This window comes from Ambystoma mexicanum, chromosome 3q (assembly GCF_040938575.1).
Source record: "Ambystoma mexicanum isolate Mex_15411 chromosome 3q, UKY_AmexF1_1, whole genome shotgun sequence".
Taxonomy (NCBI): Eukaryota; Metazoa; Chordata; class Amphibia; order Caudata; family Ambystomatidae; genus Ambystoma; species Ambystoma mexicanum.
Genome location: NC_090926.1, coordinates 1,088,644,916 through 1,088,664,337, shown reverse-complemented (window position 1 = coordinate 1,088,664,337; position 19,422 = coordinate 1,088,644,916). Strand labels below are relative to the sequence as shown.

Below are 19,422 nucleotides of genomic sequence, written 5' to 3'. Positions count from 1 at the left end.
TACATGAAAATTCATGCAGGCCCTAAATGTGAGCTACTCGGGCTATTGGCTGCACTTGGGCATGGAAAAGACAGCTTTGAACGTCTGGTCAATGACCTGTTTGATCACATAGGTTGGCACCCAGACTTCTCTATGGCTCTTCTTATGATACTTTGAAACGTGTTTTCAAAAGGAAAATAAAGCAATGGGATTGGGTGGCCAACTATTTACATGTGGAGACTTTGAGTAGCCATACTTTTATGGAGGGTGTTTCGTATAGTTATTTAAAACCTCAACTATATATTAGACAATGTCCACGTTCGAAGGTTTGTGACTTTAGGATGAGGCTGAGGTCAAACCAGCTCCAAGTATTGGCTTTAGTGGGCCCCCAACTAGGTCTCCACCGAAGTGAGAGATATTGCCGGTTCTGTAAATTAACTGAATATACTAAGACAGCAAGGCATATCCTTACAGAATCTGAAAGCATGGGTAATGTTTATATGACTTTGTTAGGTCCCTTTGTGCATAATTGTGATTTTATCAAGAGAACTGATTTTTGGTTATACTGCTTGAATACAGAGAACCAAAAGGTACATATTGCACTTTACCAGGTGTGGGAACTTGCCAAAAAGAGACTTGAGACTGTTACCAGATGTATGGACACATATGTCTCAATCTAGTAGATCTAAATAGAAGTCGGAATTACACTGAAGAGGTATTTTATTGTAAAGTATTATCTAAGAGTTTCTGATTTTAAAACTTTAGATACCATATTTTATATTTTTAGGAAATTGATATTGTGTGTTTTTAAATAAAATGTGGGAAGAAGCTTAGGTTTATCGAATACAGTATTATAAAGGAACTGAGAAAGAAATTCCCTTGTTGAATTTGCACACTTTGTAAAATAGTAATGAATTTATGGTAAAATTGTTAAGATTTACGTTATTACGTATTACGATAGTAAATGTCTTTTTAGATTCAGTGTTTTAAAAATGTAATGTAATTTGTTATGTTCTTTGAATGTATTGTAAAGTTTCTTAAGAAACTAAACAAATAAATAAATAATAGTAAGGGAATGGCCAGGAGAGAGAGAGAGCCTGCAGACAAGGCACTTGAAAGAGGAGTAGGTCTGCATAGGAATGACAGAGGCAGGGATCCACTCAGGGAAGATCAGGGCTACACCCCCACTGGTATGGTTGGATCTGGGCGCAGAGAGGATCTTGTAGCCATCCGGGAGGAGAGTGTCAAAGCTCTTGACAGAGCTGGCCGTGAACCATGTCTCGGTGAGACCAAGGACATCAAGGTCGAGTTTTTCCAGGAGATGGCAGATGTCAGAGGAGTGTTTGACAGTAGAGCGAGAGTTTAGAGTTTCAATATGGAGAAATACTTCCGGGGAGTGGTATAAATCAGAGGTACGCCCTGCGGAGGTGTAGAAGAAGCCTGAGCGGGGGCAGAAGAGTAAGGAGGAGAGGGCAAGGTAGCCAAGGAGGAGACAGCAGGGGGAGGCAAGGAAGCTGAAGCAGGGAGAGAGGGGAGAGAGGGACAGCAGGAGAAGAGAGGAAATTGATGAGGCGCGGGAAGTGTCTATCAAAGAGGAGAAGGTTGGCCTGAGGACCTTGGACCAAGATGGTACCATTCAGGTAAACATTAATGATGACCTTAGAGGAGTGGAAGGGGGCCAGGAGGGCCTCCCACCGGGTGCCACCATTAATGGGAGAAGAAGAGAAAGGAGAAAGCACAGAGACCATATGAAGAGTCCATAGGTCTGGCGAGGGAACGACAAAAAGGATGTCAGTGAGGGTTTGCCTGGAGGAGGCGCTGGTATAGGTGGACTGGGTTGGAGACCAGGATGCCCTTTTAAACTTCTTCCTACCAGATTTAGTGAGGAGAGCCAGATAGTCGATAGAGAAGCAGTTAGAAAAGATAGGAGAAACAAAGAGCACCATATAGTAGGTAGGGAGAGGAGAGATGAAGAGGGGGAGGGGAGAACACTAAGGAAGGACACGCAGCAGCAGACGAGATAATAGTAGATAATTGGACAAGACGACAGGAGCTCAAATAATAGTAGAAAAGTTTGCTAGATTAATGCTTTTCTAAGAAGGCAAACCGGCAAAAGTTTCACAATGCAATTATAAATGTTTTCACAATGCAATTATAAATACCAGAGAAAACACACCTAAGTCTGAGAGGCCTGTATAGTGAGAAAAAAGGCTAGGTTTCACAATGCAATTTTAAATGCTTTCACAATGCAAATTTATAAATACTGGAGAAAACAACAATAACACACCTAAGTCTGTGAACTGCTATGTGGCCGGGTTTACAGGGTAGAGTGAAGGCTCAATGCCTGACCCGGGCCACTCCTACCTAACTTAGTTGCTTCTGGTTGATGGCTGGCACCTGGCTTCCCCCTGCTGACACCTGCAGATACTGTCAGGAGCCGCAGATGTGGGAGCCGTCCTTTACCTTGGGGCCCTTAGCCGCAGGAGCTACTGGGCAGAGGGCTGCCCTTCGGAATGTTCCCGAGCTAAAATTATATCTGGAAGCACTTTGCGATGTGTTAGCACTTCAGGGAATTCCAAAACATCCATGGTTTGTTAACATAAAAGAAATGCTGCGAAAAATGGGCCTACCCGGTCTGTGAGATAATCCTCACATATTTGGCTTGAAATACATATCTGTGGTTCAAGAGGCATTTGAAGCCTGGTTCCTTAGAGAGTTGTGAGTTTCCCCATGGATATAAAAGCTTGTCTATAGAATACCTTAGTCTAATTTCGCAAAGTACCTGGACATCCCCTGCCCCAGGGCAACCAAAACATTAATGACTAAACTGTGCTTTGGTATTCTAATATACTGCGAAATCGAAAGAGACGGAAAATCGCTATTATTGTGTCACATGGAAAGACTAGCTCCCAGCGTACTTAGATCACATTTCTGCAATCTCTATAGGAAATTAAGTACTGAAACAATTGAACCTTATATTATGAAATTGGACGATGTAAACATTTTAAAAGTGTATATAGTTTAGACTAACCATGCAACTTTATTTTGATATACTTTATTTGATTTATTGGATGTATTAAGCAACTGCTGCATTCACTTTGTATAATAATCTACTACTTTGCCTCTTTTATGATTTTGTGCTCTTCTTGCTTGTAGCCGAAATTAAGCTATTATCATATTGTCTTACTGCAGAATGGCATCTTTTACTGGCAGCAAGGGTCAAGCAAACCTAATTAGTGTTTCCACCGGGCCATATTGCCTGAAGTGGGGCAGCCAGTCTTGTTATCTTTGCTTACTGTGGCATGGCATTGTTTAAAAAGCCAGCATACTGCCCTACATTAGGAGAGCCCACCTGGACACTTTTTCTTACTGTGGCATGGCATTATTTACTGATGTCAAGGGTCAAGCAAACCTAATTAGTGTTTCCACCGGGCCATATTGCCTGAAGTGGGGCAGCCAGTCTTGTTATCTTTGCTTACTGTGGCATGGCATTGTTTAAAAAGCCAGCATACTGCCCTACATTAGGAGAGCCCACCTGGACACTTTTTCTTACTGTGGCATGGCATTATTTACTGATGTCAAGGGTCAAGCAAACCTAATTAGTGTTTCCACCGGGCCATATTGCCTGAAGTGGGGCAGCCAGTCTTGTTATCTTTGCTTACTGTGGCATGGCATTGTTTAAAAAGCCAGCATACTGCCCTACATTAGGACAGCCCACCTGGACACTCTTTCTTACTGTGGCATGGCATTATTTACTGATGTCAAGGGTCAGGCATACACGATGAGTGCTCAGCGTGGCCATACTTGCCCAGATCACTGCCCTGCATCTGATCATGATTTCTTACTGTGGCATGTCATTTTTTACTGGCAAAGCCAAGAAAAGTATGTTCTTGTATGATCATACTGGCATACATTGGTGCAGAATGCATGAAAATATATGGGCACAATCAGCAAGAACATGTTTTTAATGATGAAAATGATTGTGAAAATGTTTCTGTGCACTGTTGGCGACTTGCATCTATCAGATTTGTATTCTGTGTTGCAAAACGGATTGCCAACTGTGCGGCTTTACACAATTTTTGACAGGAAGTGTACTGTAAAATACACTATTTTAAATTATTAATTTAAAAAAATGTCTCGGGGAGAGAAATCGACCTTTCCCCACTCCCCTCTCCCCTCAACTCCTCTCTGCACCCCACTTGGTTTGTGCTCCTTCCCTAGGATCAGTCACTTGAATATTCCTGGAAAACATGTACCAATGGCCACGGCAAGTACCTTCTACCAAATTCACAAAACCCCTGCAATGGACTTTTTAGCTGTCACTTAGTGCACAGTACAGCACACAGCTTGATTTCCGGTTGGGGCTACAGACCAGGAAAGTTCCGCTTTAATGTTGTTCATGATAGTGAGTTCAGCAAACGGGAAGTGCTTTCAAAGTTTCGTTTCTGTGCTTTTGTGTCATATCTGTTCTGCACAGACCGCAGAATAAAGACTCCTCAACGTCTCTTTGCCGGTAGAAGGTTGCTTCCTTACTGGAAAGCTGGCGAGTGCTGGATGCTGTAGGAATCGCACAGCAGAGAGCAGGTGCGTTTTGCTTGCTGGCGTTGTTTACGCGGCCCTTTCCTCCAGAGTGAGTGGTATGTTTTCACAGCCGTGTCTCCACTCGTCTCCGTGTATCATTTCTTGGCCACTGTCTCGCCATCTCTGAGCTTTGCTTCTTTACTACCTAATGTGTTCTTGCACCTCGTCTATTACTCCCAGGTGTCATTTTTGGCGGGTTTCCCACTGTTTTTAAACTTTCAGAAATCCTGTGAATTTTCACTTTTCTTTCATTGATGCCAACTTGGCTCTCTTTCTTCCCTTGCAGCTTTTGTCACTGCAGCACTCAAATGAGCTAGCTAGTTGGAGAACGAGTTTGTTGTATTGTGTTATAGGGTTTTGGATTCTTGAATGTGGTGCTTTGGGAGCTAAGAACTTTAGCCAAATCGTTATAGCGCCATGATCATAAAAGTTGTAAGCTCACTCAGCCATAAAAAAAAATGAGGGGCCGGGATAGAGCACAGGCGGCGCTCATCTTCCATAGGGAGTAATATGAGGGGACTAAGGGTGGCTTATTTGAGTCTCCATAAGGGACCGATAAATATTCAGACATCAGCAAACGTTTGCATCAGTCATCCAAATACATTTGTGGGTCCTTTTTCTGGGGGTTAGCCTGGTATCGCTATTGGGACATGTTTTTGTGATGCAATAAAAGACAACAATTGGTTTACCTTATTGGCTTCAGAGAGATATCACACTGCTTCATGAGCATATCAGGATCAGCCTCAGGGGAGTATCAAACAGCCTCTGGGGACATCATGGCCCACCTCATGGCCTACCACCATGCTGCTTCATAAGGACATTGTGACGGTCATTAGTGGAACATCATTTTCAATAAAGCAATCATTTTTTGGGCATGTGTTAGGCAGACATCTGGAGAGGGCATTACATCCAAAAGTATTCATGTTGTCATGTAAGCTATACATTCATCATATGAATAGCGAGCTTATCATGAATTGAAAGAAAAGGGAGGATATAGGGACTTTTTGCATTTATAGTGGTAATCAAGTACTTGCTCATAACAACCTTAAAACAATTGATGCATACAGCAGCATTCAATTACATTTATATTCCATTGGGAACAATTAATTGTAAGTTTGAGAAGGATATAATGCAAGTGTTTTGCATTGTGCTGCGCTTCAAACCACATAGTGGTTGGTTATGAGGAGAAAGGGTAAAGAAAAAGGGAAGGGGAAACAGCAGGGGCCCAAATGTGCATGTTTGGAATAATATATGGAAAGGGAAGTGAAAAAGCAATGGCCCAAATGGGCAGGTTTGGAAGGGTATTGGGAAATGGAAGAGGAATCTGTAGCGATTCAAATGTGCAGGTTCGGAAGACTTGCGCCATCTGATGGTCCTATCTGCAAAACAAAGTTCTCTGGACCTACAACACCCAGAACCCTGCCTGCAAGTATGGACGCCATCTGGAACACTGTGACTGGCTCCCAGACAGAGATTTGACTCACTGGATGCTCATTTCATTTACTTTTTCTTGGCAATATCCTGCTTTCGGAAGCCAAGGACTAAGAGCAGCAAAGGGCAACTCCCTGTTTGGGCCTGTTAGGGATGGAAAAGGTCTAGTGCCAAAACCCGTGTTTAAGCTAGGACTTTAATGAGCTCACCCTTTACCTGACTCCTGCTACTACGCATAGGGCTCCTTCTACCCACTTGACAATCCATTCACCCTGGAGATTCTGTTACCTCAGAGGACCAAGGAACATTACTCTTTTGGGTCTTTTAACTGTCTTTCTGTTACCTATAGTGCCCTTCTAGCCCCAATCAGAACATACACCAGCTCTCTTGTCAGTCACCCATCTACCCCTTCCATTTCTGCCTAGCCTCGCTCTCTCTCTTGGGCTGCACCATTCATTCACTGTCTTCACTGCCCTATGTCTTCTACCTTCCATCATGCACCTTGACCTTGAACCATTCCTCCTTCTCAATCTCCTCCTCCCCTTGTCTCATAGACTTCAGCCTCAACTCAGTTTAACTTCTGCCTCATGCTCCAGCCTCCCCATCTCCATCGTTCCCCCTGAACCTGCACAACTCTAACAAGATGCTCCCAGGATCTCCAACCTCATCTATCCCCCTTGCGTACTGCACAACTCCTGCTCCTTTGCCCTACCTACCATCACTCTTTCACTTGGCCTTCAGAATGCACAATCCTTCGGCAGCAAGTCTTCCTACATCACTGACATCTTCGACTCTCATCACCCTCAGCATTCACTGCTTGCTAGCACAAAAACCTGGATCACCCCTCATGACAGTGCTACAATACAAGCTCTGTGCACTGATTCTGCTGCCTTCTCTCAAACTCCTCAACCGGTTGAGAAGGGTGACAGTCTGGGGTTCCTTTTCCATAAGGCCATAAACACTGCCCCATGCCTATGTTTGGAATCACCACTTCCTCTTTTTAATATGCCACTATTCAACTCCTCGCTCCTACTCCTCTCACTGTTCTGGCTCTCTTTCAACGTCCTGTCCTCTCAACTCCTTCTTTCCTGATTTGAACCATTGTGTTTGGTGCCTTCCTACAAACAGCTCCATTGTAATGCTGAGGACTTTAACCTTCTCTAGCCCTCTGACGGCCACCCACCATGAACTTAAGTCCCTCCTATCACTCCCTCCACAACAAACCTATCCACTCTGGTAGGCCCCCTCTGACTGCTCCATTGACCCCTCGCCCCTCTGATCACTCCATTATTCACTTTAACATCTCAGTCCCGCCACCCTTTACTCCTCCTCGCCCCTCTTCAATTACTAACAGGAAATTCAGGCAGTTCTCTCTTACCCCTCACCTTGATGATGTGAGGACCTCTCTCCTGTGTCTCTCTCCTGTTCATGTTTCTTCCATCGACCATACCTTTCTGACTTTCACTATCACATTTATGATTCAATTTACCAACATGATCCTGCTCACACATTCACACCTTCCCACCTGTGGACCCTCAAAACAAACATGAGCGGGCTCCAAGATTGCCTCCAAAATACACTAGAAGTGATTAAACTCCTCTCCCAGGCAGAGAAATTGCAGCGCAGATGAAGCACCCACGAAGGTGAAACCAGGGAGGCAGGTCGGGCAGAAGGAAGAAGGAGCGGAGGATGTGCGGCCCGGGTGCTGCGAGGAGCCAGAGTCATGTCAGTGGCAGCTCGAGGTTACTCATATTCCCGGAAGCAGAAGCGCTGAGTGGGGGCGGGAAAGGAGGTGGAGGCCCAGACACAGGATTGAGGGATGGGACAGCAGAGTGGGGATCGGCACGCTTGAATACAGAAGGGCCCAGGGGACCATCCCTCACCCTTGCAGGAGACAACACTGCGGCAGACATAACCCCCCCCCAGACAGTTCCTTATACCGGACCATGGTGGCTAAGTTGCCGGCAACGGTGCTGGTACAGAGAAGAGGGAGAAGGCAGGGGACTGGCAGCATCAGGCAACATAAGGAGCTAACCGTGAGGAAAGCCCAGAAAGGATACTGGGAAGCACTGGGGAGGCACCCACAGACAACCCCTACCCACTCAGCCAGAAGTCTCAGCCCTGCCGGTTGACATCCTAGTGGCCCAGTACATAGCAGAGATCTGACGGGGAAAAGAAGAGGAGCTGCGCTGCCCTGAAATTAACTCTTGGGCCCAACAACCAGCAAGACAGTAGGAGGCCCGGAGGCTGGAGGACCCTACAGGGAAGAGGTGAAAGGAGGCGGGACGTTTGACCAGCAGCAAGCCCGGAAAGGGGGTGATGACCTTGAGGACCCGTAATGAATTTAAGCAAGTTCAGCAAAGAACGGAGGGAAGATCACTTCAGTTTTTTTGTCAGGCCTTCCCAGAGAGAGACAGTACGGTCCCAGGTTTCTCTGGGAACAGAAAAGAGAAGAGAAGGTGCGAGCGGCCTTGCAACGTCCCAAGGAGGGGGACCTGAGGTAAGGGAGTGGGACAACAGGAGGAGGGTTTAACACACTCCCACATTCATAACACCCCCAGCAATGTCCAAAAACAAGGGTAAAGATCAACACACAGCCCTCAAGTCCTCTAAGAAGACCCAAGAGGGCAATCTACAAAGACTGGGGCAAAATGAGGAGGAGACCAACACAGACGACGAGCAAGATCCGGTCCTGGAGAGCAAACATGAAGCAGCTGGGGGCCCAGAGAAAGAGTAGGTGGTCACCCAAGACATACTCCCCCATTATTTTCAGGAATTTGCAGACAAGATCTCAGAGACAATCCAGTCACAACTGAGCCTGATTTGCGCAGAGTTCTTGCAGTTGTTGAAAGAGGTGAAGGGGGACATAGCGAGCCTGGAAAAACGGACGGACACAGCAGAAAATGTACTGCAAGAAATTGCAGAAGATAACTGCAAGACAGATGAGCTGGTGGAACAACTGGCAACGGTCACCCAAAATATGGAAATCCAAAGCGAAGATCTTGTGAATCGGTCTCAAAGGGAAAACATCAGAATAAAGGGCCTGGCGGAAACGGTAGCAGACAAGGATTTGTGGGAGGCTGCGCAACAGGTGTTTGCGGACCTGATGCAGATAGAGAATGGGTCCGAGGTACGCTTGGAACGCATTCACAGAGTGGGTCCTAGAATAGGAGACCCAGGGGCCAGGCCCAGGTATGTGGTAGTAGCCCTACATCGCTTTGATCAGAAAGAACAAATACTAGCGGCTGCTAGAAAAACCAGAAGGATTACCTACAACGTTTGGAGATACAACTATTCCAAGACTTGGCTCAGCCCACTTTCACCAAACGATGAATGATGGGTCCGGTGATGTGGGCATTGGCCCGGGCAGAGGTGCGCTATCGATTGAGCTTCCCATTTGGTTTGCTATTTGAGTGGGAGGGGAGACAACACTGGATAACAACCTGTGAGGAGGGCATGCAGATTCTGAAAATAGAAGAAGAATAACCCAACTGACATGAAAAGAGACCACCGAGGGAAGCAACAAAGCAGAAATGGTGGGAATAGTCAAAGGTCCCACCGAGGGGTTCTAAGAAACGGGTCCCGGGTGGCCCGGCCAGGCCTCCTGACAGGGAGGTGCTTCAGAGAATAACCACAAGCCAACAGAGGGAAACCCACCAGACAGAGAAGGCAGAGAGGAGGCAAGAAGATTAGGTACTGACTGCCTGGGGAGAGAGAAAGAGTCAAAGCAGCACCGGGGGGAGGGGGAATGTGACATCGGCCCTCATTAAGACCCTTGCGGAAATCGAAAAACGATGGCGGAAATGCAATACCGCCATCGAATAGCGCTCGGTGCGACTATGACCCGTCACCGCAAAGTACGAAGCCATTAGCGACACCGTAGTGAACGCCAACGCTAACTGCACCAAGCACGCGCGCGCGCGCCATGCCAAACCGCAAACACCACCATGGCGCAACGGTACGCCAATTCCGACCCTAGCGGACATGTACCTAACGCCATCAGGCATGGCGGAATGTACCATTCCGCCATGGCGAGAAGTACGGCATCGCGAATCAACCGTAAACGGCCCCACTGAGTGCCTGTACACCGCTCCCTGCCCACAAAGTACAACTCCCGGTAGGTGCAATGAAGTCACAATGCAACCATTGAAATGTACAAAGCACCCATGCATGCCAACGAACAAAAGCAACACAAGAGGGGCCAATGGGAGCTGCAGGTCACAGATGGCACGAATACAGAAGCCATCCCAATGGACATGACCACAGTCCCCCACCAAGAAACGCACGCAAACACAGGCACCTGTGCCCAGCAATATTCCGAAAATCACATCATTCCACCAGTCCACCTGGCTGACCGGCATCTGTTACACAAAACCCAATCCCCCGCCCCTGAGCATGACAACATTCAAACTGTCATATAGGCAGCCCCCATCCCTGACCTCACGGGCTTAGTAGGCAAACGCGCCCAGTACAGTACCACGCAACTAAACCCCGAAGCTGGAACCCAATGCAGATCTCCTCACAATACATCGCCCCCCAAATAGGCATATGCCACATCACTTGCAAAGAAAAACGCTACACGGGCCAAATCAGAATAGCAATTTATGCACATCAAAGACACCAAGCCCATACAGCCATCAGGCCATGAACTCCAAAACACTAATCACCATTGTGGGCTGCATCCGCAAGAAATGACCAGCCACTACTTGTGTGTCGCCCTGTACCCCCATGGTACACAGAGCCACATTCACGTACGAAAAGGCAACATGGAAGCGCACAGAACCGCAGGGCCGTCCCAATGGGGAGGCACTAGTCCAGCTGAAAGGCCGAAATGTTGCTCCGAGACACCAGTACTGCGTAAGGGCATGTGGGCCATTGGCGATCGTCCCATAAGATCGTAATGCTGCTCCACCGATTAACACGAAGCAGCAGGTGTCGGGAGTAAAATCCATCTGCAGGAGTGGCATAAGGGGAGGAGATACCTGTCAACCAAAAGAAAAGAAAAAGAACAGAATGGCCATCAGAACTACATTCGAACAACTCACTTCAATGATCACACGAAATCCACAGCCATATGCATGCTAGCCCACTCAAAAGGATCATCACCACCCCAAAACCACTTGCGACTCATAACCATCTATATCGAGGTGCAAACACCATCACAAACGAGTGTACCTGTGCATGCGTCTGTCAAAACAGAATCCATCAGATGGGAATGTTAACGTGCATGGACACAAGTGTCTGAGGGCGCCTCGAGACAGGGAGGGCTCAACAAGGCCAGATAGACGATGGTCCCACTATGGCAGCCCTGCATCACATAGCGTAGGGGAGGCGGATAGATCCCAAGAAGCCCTGTACATGGCAAACTCTGTATCAAATCACCTGCCCATGCATCCATTCATCATTCCCTCATCCCGGGATCAAAACGCCTGAATAATTACTCACATGACATTAGAAACATCCATTGAGTCTGTGCGTTATGCAGCCTGCAAAATCCACAGTGCCCCAGCCCGTAATTCCAGTGTTGTGAAGTAACATGTATTTGGGAACGGCCGGCCTCATCGCCCACGTAGCTATTGCGCATCCCAAACTATTCATATCAATCATTGCTCCCTCGCCATGGGCCCTGTCTCAAGGACATTGAACAATAGAACGTTATATTTGCAGTCAGACCTGTGGGCATCTCCTCGCCGCTAGCTGAAGACCGAAGGCGCCGCCCTTCGAATTCCTCATTTGCAACACCACGTCGGAAAGGCATCTGTGGCCGTTTGAAATCACTAATTATTCCATCGAGTGCGGCTGTGTGTGAAAATGGCAACTGCCTTCACCCACGAATGGGACGCCCCGCCCGTCGTTGCAACTCGGTACAGTGATGCATGAGGGCCCACCGTTACTCGAGTACTACGTTCCACTGACCCTTCACAAGTCTGTTCGCGACTGCACAGATAGAATGGGAAACAATGGGACCATAGCCGAATGAACATATCAACCAATCTAACACGGCCATCGGGTACAAATACATGATAGCAATAGCAAGATACCATTCCCCGAATTGCAGCGTTGTGCGCGTGACGTGCTCGGCCAAAGGGGAGGGCAGTTTGCACAGGTGGAATGAATCACCACAGGTGGAGGCCATACAGCCTGAAAACACATAAATTGCACAGCCAGTCTCCTCCCACAACCACACCGAAATGCTACCGGCAGGACTCGCGATGTTGGCCCTGGGGGACCTGATAGCACTGCAAGTGCTCCAACTCCAAGAGGAAGACGAACACCAACTACAACCAGCAGCACGGAGGAGACGCAGGAGGAGGAGGAGGCCAAGGCAGGGCCAGCAAGGCCCACCAGCACAGCCACTACCACCACGCAGGCAGCCCGCAATCCCACGCCTCCGAGCACATCCGTTCAACCTCACTGATGAGCAGATCCACACCCTCTACCGTTTGGACCGGGACACCATAGCCGCCATTGTGGACATGACACAGGCTGACCTTGTCAGCATGATAGATAGCCCAACCGCCATCCCACCCCTACTGAAGGTGGTGTCTGTACTCCACTTCCTGGCCACAGGCACCTACCAGCACACAGTCGGACAGTTGCATGGCATTTCTCAGCCACTGTTCTCACGGACACTATTGCAAGTGCTCGATGCCCTCCTGCAGCACGCAGACGACTACATCTCCCTACCACGCTCGGAGCAGGAAATTACAAACACGAAAGTGGGATTCCATGCACTTGCCGGCATACCGGGTTGCATTGGTGCCATCGAATGCACCCATGTGGAATTGGTCGTCCCACATGCCATGGAGGCCCAGTACCGCAACCGAAAACAATTCCATTCCCTGAATGTACAAATGGTGTGTGACTCCAACAGGATCATTACACATTGTTGCGCCCGATTCCCTGGATCAACCCATGATTCTATGGTCTTGAGGAACTCTACAATACCACGCTACATGGAGCGACACGCAGGGAACAGATCCTGGCTACTCGGTGAGTCTCATTACATGCATGATGATGTGGGGTATGTGAATTGGCAATGAGCTGGCAGGAAGGGGGGGGGGGGGGGTGTGCGTACGTATCAATGGCATTCCACATCATACGTTTCTCGTCCACATACAGGTGATGCTGGATATCCACTGAAGAGATGGCTCCTCACACCAGTCCGGAACCCACGGGACCAGCATGAGGAGGACTACAACCATGCCCACTCACGTACCCGTGTAGTCATAGAACAGGCATTCGGCCTACTGAAGGGCCGTTTCCGCTGCCTCAGCAGGTCTGGCGGCACTCCTGTACCGCCATGAGAAGGTTGCAAAGATGGTGATGGCATGTGTCATGCTCCACAACATGTGCGTACGTAGAAATGTGCCCATGCCCCCTGACGCAGAACTGCAAGCACCTGAAGATGGTCATGATGAGGGTGGGGATGTGGCAGCACCTCATGGAGTCTGCGAGGCACCGGAGGCCCGTGACATTCGTCAGCATCTCATTGATGTATGCTTCTAGCACTCACGCCTGGTGGCTGATACATGGACACGGGACTCGTGGCACTGCGTGTGTCTGGGACATGCACAATATGGACTGTACGCCTATGATGGCCTAGTACACAAAGATCAATGTCCACACATCTCATTGGTTGATCGTGCACTTTTTATGGCATATGTGATGTCATGTTGAACACCCTATCGACCCGCCACCCAAGTGAGCCCAACACACCCCCTCCACCCCCCTACCTCCCCCCCGAACACCAGTGTCCAAAGATGCTGTCGCTATTGCATGCCCCCTCTGCGGGTATCAGGGGCACCCCTGCCTGTGGAGCGCAGGTTCCTTCCAGATCTACGTTGGGGGCTGCCCTGGACGGAACTTGCAACGGATGATGTGTCTGCCTGCTCACGTCCATGCATGTCCCTAAGGGTTTGCGAGAGCTCAGTGAGCACACGGCGCACTGCGGCAAGTTCGGCACATACGTCCTTGGCCGTCGCATGCAGTTCCCCCCTGAGGCTCTCGGTGCTTCTCTCCATTTGGACTCTCAGGCTCTCGGTGCTACTCTCGATTTGTGCCCTAAGTGTCTCAGTTGATGTTTCTATGTCTGCCTTAGTGCCCCCACATTCATCAGCATGGTCCTTGAGGAGCGTGGCCAGTTGCTGCTGTTGTTCGATCAGCTGGTCGAGGGACTGTTGCCTCTGCTGGGCCAAGGCCATTTGCGGGGGTGTCACAGAGGGGCTGTTGTCCTCATGTTGCCTTGCCACAGGGCTTGTGGGGGATGGCCAGTCGTCGTCTTGTGGGTGCCCCTGCGTGGTATCCTCATGTTGTACGGGATGGGACAGACAGGGGGATTGGGACAGGTCATGGATGGATCTGACTTCGGCATCCCCGTTTTCTGTGTCGGAGCATGCTGCCATCAATGGGGTGTCACCTATGGTGCTGCTGCCACCGGAGGCAGTGCCTTCTGTGGCATCCATTGGGGGGACCTGTGGTGGTGGTGTTGTGGGCATGCTGGCTGCTGGGGTGCCTGTTGATGTTCCCTCCTCTGTGCTGCCACCTGATTTGTGCTGCTGCCGTGTCTTGATGCGTGCAGCTGAGGTGGAGGGTCTCTGGCCGTTGGTCTTGGCCCTCTTTGCAGGTGTGCTGGTAGGGGTGTCCTGTAGCTCGTCGTTTGGATCGGACCCTGTGGTGGAGTAGAGGAGGGCGAGGGTTATTGGTGGGTCTGTGGGAATTGGAATGGCATTGTATCACATGCATTGGGGTGGTACCTGAGGGTGATTTGGGCCGGGGCCTTGGAGGTGCTTTGATTTGTGTGTGGAGTGAGGGTGCAGTTGTTTGGCAGCCTGCAGTTAGGGTGTGCCTGCTGCACGTGTAGTGCGTGTATTAGGGGTTTTTAATTATTTATGTATTTATTGTGGGTTTTAACGTGCGCTATCAGGCCGATGTGTGTGGACGTTCTCCTGGACATGTGTTTCTGTGCACTATGTGGACGCATGGTACTTCACATGGATGGACTGTGTGGATTTGGCATTGTTTTTTCTGGCCCACCTACCTGTATCTTCGGATGTCTGCACTCCTTTCTCCATCCCTCCGACTCCCTCTATGCTCTCCATTCCGATGGTGGAGGCACAGATTTCTTCCCAGGGGGTCAACTTGATGGGTGATTCAGGACCTCCCCCGGTGGCTGTGGCAATGTTGCGGTTGGCAGAGAGTATGCTGCGGACGCGTATCCGCAGGTCGTCCCATCGCTTGCGGCATTGCTGTGGGGTGCGGGGTGCGGTCCCCACCGCACTTACCCGCTGTGCCACCAGAGCCCATATGGCCTTCTTGTTTGCAAGTGCCGTCCTGGTCATTTGCGTGCAGAAGACGACGGCAGCATTCTCCTGGAGGGTCTCTGTTAGCACGGTGAGTTCCTCACGGGAGAAGTGGACCTGCCGCTTGCGGTCGCACGCTTTCTTCGCTGCTTTTCCCATTATTCTTGGTTTCGCTAGGGTGGTTGACGGGTTGGGGTGTGTTTCAGGGTAGTGATTTTAGTGGTTGTGTGGTTTTAGTGTATTTATAGGTGTACGCCGGGATGTTTCCCGTTCCGGGCCCATGTTTTAACTTCCGTTTCCGTATATTTCCGGGCACCGTACTTTCCGGTAGGCGCACACTGCGGTGACCGCTAAGAGGGGTGGCGGTATTGCACCTAGGGCGCCGTACGGCGGCGGTGTGGGCCGTTTTGGGGTCATTTCCGCCATCGCGGACTTTGCACTTCCGCCATGCCGTGGTGCTCGTGCCCGATGGGTCGGAATGGGCCGCACTTTGCTCCTTCGTGCAATGGCGGAAACGCTATTTACGCTGTGGCGCTCCGGTCAGTCGCTTTCCGCCAGGGTCGTAATGAGGGCCATCATCTTGGTTAGTCTATGGGTTGTGGGAGAACCGCACAAATTAGCTCTGAGATTCGAAATGGGCTCAACTCCCAGGATGCAAAGCTGGGGGAGCTACTAGAGGCCGGTAGAGCCCGTCCAGAGTTGGGGGGTGGAGAGGGGCAATTAGTGGGTGGATATAGGGATGGAAGGACGGGTAGAAGGGGAGGGGGAAGGGTGCACCAACAGGGGATACCCGGCCATGGACATAATTTGCAACCAGACCCAATATGGGGGGTGGCTTGACACTCCGTATCACTACACTAAATGTTAGAGGGCTTAATTCCCCAGTCAAAAGGAAAAAGGTAGAGCGGTTTTTGTGGAGGGGAAAACCAGGGATTGTTGCCTTACATGAAACACATATTCAAAGACGGGATTTACACAAGTTAAAACTCAATGGATATAATAATTTATTCCAGTCCAATGCCCAGGGGAAGACAGGAGGAGTGCTAATTGCAATCAAGGCCCTACCGAGTATTGGTATTGAAACCACCGAGAACGTTGAACGGGCAGATATTTGGCAGTTACTTTTAGTTGGGAACGGGACACATATAGTATTGTGACACTTTACGCACCTTGTATATGGCAGGATGGATATATACAGGGAGCACATTGAATATTAGACAAATTTACTATGGCGCATCTAATATTGGTGGGAGACTTCAACCTGTAATGGGACCCCCGGGCCGATAGGAGTGTAAGGATTTTCTATAGCCAAGGGGCCTCGTCTATTGAGCTCGGGAGCGCATGGTTCTGCTGGGGTTGGTGGACAGCAGGTGAGAACTGAAAGGGGAGGATAAAGGATACACCTTCTACTCCCATGTCAATAGAACGTTATCGCGTATAGACTACGCCTGAGTCTCTAGCACGATATTGGGGTACATGTCTGGAGTGGAACTGGGGGCAATAGTGGTATCTGACCATGTACATATAACTGTAGTTCTGCATGAGGGAAAAAGGGAGTCGGGTTTCCCAGACAGTTACTGAGAGATAAAGTTATATGTGAAGAGCTAAAGGGCAAAATAGAGTAATTCTTCAGATTTAATCGCCAAGGAGCACTTGGTATGGGATGCCTTTAAGGGCAAAATGAGGGGGGAACTGATAGCCAGGAAGTGCCAGAGGGATAAACAACAGGGTCAACTTTTGGTGGAGCTGGAAGGGAAGCTTAAACAAATAATTGAGAGGATGGCAGATAATGTGGGGAGGAAGCTGCAGAGGGCATACTGGCTAGTTAGGGGTCAAATAAGAAAGAAAGAGGCATCGAGGACGATACTCAAGATAAGGAGGAAATCCGGGGTTATTAGCACTGCCTTGCCGGATATTCATTTTTTTTTTTTGCCTTTTCTTTTTTTTAAACCTTTATTTATTGGCAGAAGATTAGGACAGGTACAGTACATATTACGCAGAGAGAGACAGTAATCACAATTGGCATTCAGGCATTACATCAAGATCAATTACAAGCAGCATAGAATGGGGGGGGTAGGCCCATGGGGTGGGGAGATCATGAAGTGTTCAGTTCCTGTGGAGAGTCGGGCAGCTCCGGCAGTGGGGTGGATCGCCACTCCACCTCGTCTCTGCTGTTTAGGTAGCTACAAAATTCAGTCCACACATTCTTAGGGCGAGATGGAGTGGGTAAAGAGCCTATATACTCTTCTTCACACATTTGTACCCAGGTAAGGACTTTCAACCACATCTTCAGAGTCGGGGGGGATCAGCGTTTCCAGCATTGTAATATAAATCTTTTGGCAATGATAGTGCTCACATTTAAGAATTTCGACATTTTCTTTTCACCGTCCCCAGCCCAAACCCCAAACAACAAGGCCAATGGGTCAAGGCCCACTGGGGAGCCAACTCTGAGAGCGATTTCGCCACATCCAGCCAAAACGCGCGCAGCTCGGCGCAGGACCAAAACATATGTATATGATCCGCTTCTGCAGATGTACATTTTGGGCACGTGTGGGTCGGGGTGCGAGAAAACTTCGCAATTCTGAGCGGTGTGTAATACAGTCTATTAAGGAGTTTGTATTGTATGCAGCGAAGTCTAGCGCTCAGAGAGACCTTGTGCGTATGTGCACACATTTTGTTCCACATCTCATCCGTAATTTCCCTTCTTGCGGAATTTGCATAGTACTAAACCACTTTGTACTCCTCGGACTTGCCGAAGGAGGAGGGCCTCTCCAGTTATCTTGCACATTTTTCCCTCCCCATGATATCGCCACAGGAGAGGGTAGACTCAGAGAAGGATATCTCCCCTGAGGAAATAAGGGCAGCTATTGCTGCCCTCCCCTTGGGAAAGTCCCCGGGACCGGATCTTTCCCAGCAATCTTTTATAAGACCTTCTGTGAGAAACTGCTTTGACTGGTTGAGCTGTGTAACTAATTTCGCTGGGCTGGGCGAATTACCCCTTCAATGGAGGAAGCCAAGGTTGTATTACTTCCAAAACCGGGCAAGCATACAGTTCTATGCGATCATACTGCCCGATAGCACTTATCAACTTGGATGCAAAAATCTTCACAAAGGTGCTGGCATCTTGGTTAGAAGCGCTCCTTCCCAAGCTGATCAATCCCGGACAGTCTTGTTTTATAAAACAGAGACAGAACTTCGATAAAATTTGTAGGGTGTGCCACTAGAGAAGGTTAATAGATAAAAGACCCCTGCACTGATGCTGGCACTTGATGCAGAGAAAGCCTTTAATCATGTTGAATGGGAATTTTTGTTCCATAGAATGGAGGCCATGGGGTTTGGGTCTAAGTTCCTCTAATTAATTAAAGCCAACTACCAGATTCCCCTTCTCTGGCTCGCAATCAATGGGCACCTGTCACGGGGGATAAAAATTAGCTGCTATACCAAGCAAGGATGCCCCCCTATCTCTGCTTCTGTCCACGATACATTTGGCGCTGCTACTGGCTAAGATCTGGACGAGCAGGGACATTACGGGATCATTCTCGGTGGAGAAGAGCACAAAGTCATGGCCTTTGCAGATGACTGCTTCTCCTGATCACCAACCCGGTTGTGACACTCCCGCAGATTTCAAGGGAATTGGGGCTCTTCGGAGCAGTAGCAGGGTTAAAAATTAACAGGCACAAATCAGAGTTGCTAAGTCTACTTGACTCCAATTCCAGAGGTAGAAGCTCTGTGTCCCTGTGCCATATAGGTGGGCCGTGAAACAGGTGCAATACCTGGGGGTTAAAATTACAGACTTGTTGGACTCCCTCTATCAGGCGAACTATATACCACTTCTAGAGAAGGTGAAAAGACTGCTGGCGGATTGGGGTCCTCTGTCCATCTCATGGTTGGGGACGATTAACGTTCTCAAAATGGTGATCCTACCCAAGATTTTATATTATTTCATGACCCTCCCATAGGCAGTCTCGAAGGGATTCCTAAGGAGCCTGCAAAATTGGTGGGTGCCTTCATTTGGAACCACCAGAAACCCAGGGTCTAAATGCAATTACTTATGGCCCTGAGAAGCAAAGGTGAGATGGGAGTTCCAAACTTTGGACTTTATTATTTGGTGGCACAGATTAGAGTGGTG

The 19,422-nt window shown here is 48.9% G+C and overlaps 1 protein-coding gene across 1 annotated transcript in view; it reads left to right on the top strand.

The window, feature by feature from the left end:
* Nucleotides 1-4,461: 4,461 nt before the first annotated feature.
* Nucleotides 4,462-19,422, top strand: part of LOC138447628 (uncharacterized) — a 1,020,308-nt gene continuing 1,005,347 nt past the window's right edge. The window contains exon 1 of the mRNA XM_069603826.1: nucleotides 4,462-4,563. The gene's annotated coding sequence lies outside the window, so the exon portion shown is untranslated. The remainder of the gene's footprint in view (nucleotides 4,564-19,422) is intronic.